Source organism: Microtus ochrogaster, chromosome 1, assembly GCF_000317375.1.
Source record: "Microtus ochrogaster isolate Prairie Vole_2 chromosome 1, MicOch1.0, whole genome shotgun sequence".
NCBI classification, from domain to species: domain Eukaryota; kingdom Metazoa; phylum Chordata; class Mammalia; order Rodentia; family Cricetidae; genus Microtus; species Microtus ochrogaster.
In genome coordinates, this window is record NC_022009.1 from 76938684 (window position 1) to 76942996 (window position 4313).

Here is a 4313-nt window from a genome sequence, read left to right on the forward strand (position 1 = left end):
AAATCTTAAACTTCTATGTCATTCTTCTTGAAAATGACCTTAGCTTGAGTTAAGTTGAAAAAACAAAACACAAAAAAACAAGAGACACACAGTTCAAGCCTTGTGTGGGTGATGGTGTTTTGAAAGCACACAAGACAAGAAAATATAAAATCCAGAACTATCCATTAAAGAACTAAGAGGGGCCAAATATCTGCACAGAAAATTGCCTAAGATAAAAGTTTGTTCTTGCAGGCATGAGTTCCAGACCTGTCAGACTACATAGACAGATAACAGTGTCAAGAAAAACAATGATGTCCTTGATTTTCATAGTAGATTTCAAATGGTCCCAACATGAAGGGATGTATACATGCATGTGTGTATTACAGCTATATGTATTAATGGCTGTGTAGTTTGATGTAACAATCATTTCACAGTGTACATATATATCAATACTGTCAATTTCATCTGATTTAGCAGACCTGTAATCCTGGCTACTTGGGAACTGAGGTAGGAAGATCACAATTTCAAGGCTACTCTTGGCAATCCAGTAAAACTGATTCAAAAATAAGAAGTTGAGCCAGACATGGTGGTGTACTGTTGTGTGAAGTTTTACACCTTCAGCTGTTGGGGGGCACCACCCAGCTCCCAAATAACTCTCACATGGAGAAGGCTTGTTCTTAGTTAGGAATGCCTAGCCAAAGCTTGGCTTGTTTCTTGCCAGCTTTTTTTTTTTTATTATTAAAAATTTCCACCTCCTCCCCCCCCCCCTTTTCCCTCCCTTCCCCCCCTACTCATCTCCCCCTCCCCCTCCATCTCCAGTCCAAAGAGCAGTCAGGGTTCCCTGCTCTGTGGGAAGTCTAAGGTCCTTCCCCCTCCATCCAGGTCTAGGAAGGTGAGCATCCAAACAGGCTAGGTTCCCAGCTTTTCTTAAAGTATCCTGACTACCTTTTGCCTCCAGGCTTTTATCGTTTTCTTCTGTGTACCTTATTGATAAATAAAGGAACTGCTTTGGGCCTATAGCAGAGATATAGGGAAACATAGCTAGGTGGAGAAAACTAAACAGAATTCTGGGAGAAAGGAGGTAGAGTCAGAGAGAAGCCATACAGCTTCTGCCAGAGACAGACACTGGGAACTTTACCGGGTAAGCCACATCCACATGGTCATACACAGATTAATGGAGATGGGTTAAATTAAGATATGAGAGTTAGCCAATAAGAAGCTAGAGCTAATGGGCCAAGCAGTGATTTAAATAATATAGTTTCTGTGTGATTATTTTGGTGCTAAGCAGCCAGGAACCAACACGCAGCCTCCTTACTACACCTTATTTCTTTCTTAATCCTTGGCTGGCTGAGTGGCTGGCCTCTACTGTCCTCCTCTCCTTGTTCCCTCTCTCCTCCTCTCCCTCTTCCACATTTCTTCTATGTGTAGCCTCTGCCTGCCAGCCCTGCCTATTCTTTCTCCTGCCTTGCTGTTGACTGTTCAGCTCTTTATTAGAGCCATCAGGTGTTTTAGATAGGCAAAGAATCACAGCTCCACAGAACTGAACAAATGAAGCATGAACAAAAATCACACACTTTAATATTCCCCAATAGTGTACACCTTTAATCTTAGCACTTGGAAGGCAGAGGCAGGTGGATCTCTGAGTTCAAAGTCACCCTGATCTACAAAGTTAGTTACAGGACAATCAGGGCTACACAGACAAATCTTGTCGCAAATAATGATGATGATGATGATGATAAATGAATAAAATGTTTAAAATAAGAAAGTAGAAGGGAAAGGAGGAAGAGGAGACGAAAGAGGCTAGGAATATGCCTCAATGGGAGACACTTGGCTAATGTGTATTAAGTCCCAAGTTTCAACCATAATATTGAAAGCAAAACTCATGAATGCATCTTTTGCATTCTCCAATCTCACTTCAACAAAGGTGGAAAATAAAATCTTGCTCTAATAATTATAAATGATGATTTAGAAGTGATATAGACCTTAATTTATTTCTCAAAATGTGCAGGTTTATCTCCTTTTCTTTTTTTGGCACAGAAACATTCATTCTCTGGTTTTTCTAGATATGTGATATGATATGTATAACAACAGGTGTCTGGAGTAGATGATTCGCAACCTCAGCTGCACTAGGACCTCTTTTGATTTCTTATGTATTAAATAAAAGGCTTGGGATAGATGTTCTTGAACCCCCATTAAAGTAGTTCCTTGATTTTTTATTTAATCTTTGCAGCATTTGGGGGTACATTTTTTGAATTTTAATTTATTTTTTTAAATAAAACAAACTATCTTTTTTCATTTTACATACCAACCCCAGTTCCCACTGCCTTCCCTCCTTCCATTCCCTCTACCCCCTTACCCCCATCCATTCCTCAAAGAGGGTAAGGCACAATTCTTTAGGGAAGGTCCAAGGACCTCCTTACTATATCTAGGCTGAGCAAGGTATCCATCCAAAGAGAATGTATCCCAAAGAGCCAGTACAAGCAGTAGAGATAAATCCTGGTGCCACTGCCAGTGGCCCCACAGCCTGCCCCAGCCATACAACTGTCACCTATATTCAGAGGATCAGCAATAGAGGAGAGAGAAGCCTGAACTGGCCTTGTCCTGTAGTCAGATTGATGAATATCTTAAATGTCACAATAAAACCTTCATCTGCAGGCAGAGTCTTGCAGCAGAGCACTGACTGGACTGAGCTTCCAAAGTCCAGTTGAAGAGTGGGAGGAGTGAGATTATGAGCAAAGAGGTCAAGACCATGATCAGGACACCCACTGAAACAGTTTACCTGTGCTAATGGGAGTTCACCAACTACAGTCAGACAGGGAAAGACCCAGCATAGGATCAAATCAGTTCCAAGATTTTTATATTCCTTATAAATGGCTTTGCTAAGCATGCCAGTATGGAGAAAATGAAACACACACACACACACACACACACACACACACACACACACACACACCACCTTCACCAGAGTAATGGAAAGATAGCATTCACAAATCATTAGCAGAAAGGAAGTTTAGCTCCAGTGCAGGTCAGATTACTTCTCTCCAAGAATCAGCTTGCAGATTTGCAAATTGCACCTAAAGATTATTTTCCAAAATTTATGTAAGGATGAAATAAACCAATAAACTGAATTGCCTAGCTGAAGAGGAGTTTCACACAAATTGCCATTCATGTACATTTAGAAAGTTTTCTAACAGTCAATGGTGATCTCTCCTCTTGGCAAGTCTTCCTTGAGATCGGCCCATACAATCTTATGGAGGTTTACAGCCTATCCTAAACACAAGAAGCAGCCTGCCTTCCTGTCACTCTGAAAACAAATCTCTGGCCCTCATTCATTCAGGGGCCAATTCTTGATCCCTAACAGAGATGAAAGATTGTCTACTGTTCAGAGGATTGACACTTCAGAGTCCTCTCCATCTCTCTGGTGGCTAGCTGACTTGGTGCCTGTCACAATACATCAATTATCTTGCAGTTAAGATCTCCTTCCTAAGTTCAAAAGTCTGACACAACAGAAGGCTTGGCTGCAAGAAAGTACAACAAAATAGTGGTCCAAACCGAAGGAGTTTCTAAAAGGGGGCAAAGAGTGGCCTTGTGTCCATCATTTTCTTAAATCCTAGAAAGTCTCCCCTGAATAAGGGTCACCAGTGATATTTAAGTCAGAGTCTTGATATTTGAAGAACAATGTGTCTTTGAACTTTGTAATAGTGATTTTACTTCTTTGTGATCTTCCCGAATTCCCTTTTATATTTAAAATGTTCCTTTTGTCCCGAGTTTCTTCTCAAGTTTAAAAATAGCCGTTTGACTACAGGCATTTCATGTGAGCGCATCAAAGGATGCCGCAAATCTTCCTTGTATCTGTGTGACACACTCTAAATAAAGCTCAGGGTTTTGTTCTTGGTTCACTTTTAGATCGCAGACTGCAATTATGCCTTGTAGGCAGGGTGTCAAATAATATCAGTGCTCCTTGGTTTATCATATGCATCTGGGAGCGACACAGTCTACTCAGAAAAATGCTGTTTATGAATGAAGCCTTATCTTCCTGAGGGAATATTTACATGTGATACTTCCAGCACCATTTGGGATCATAAAGGAAAGCAGTATTATCAGAATGGTCTTCCAGAAGGAATCCTATTGTTTCAGGAATTTTACATTCCAAGTTATAACATGGATAGTATGCTTTGAGCTTGCACACATTATCAGCCACTCCTAGTGACATCTTACCTCTACCTCCCTCTCCCTTTCCCCTCCCCTCCTTTTCTCTTCCTCCCACTCCTATTTTCCTCCTTCCTCACTCCTTCTCCTCCCTCCCCCCACCTGTTTTTTCCACCCTCTTTTTT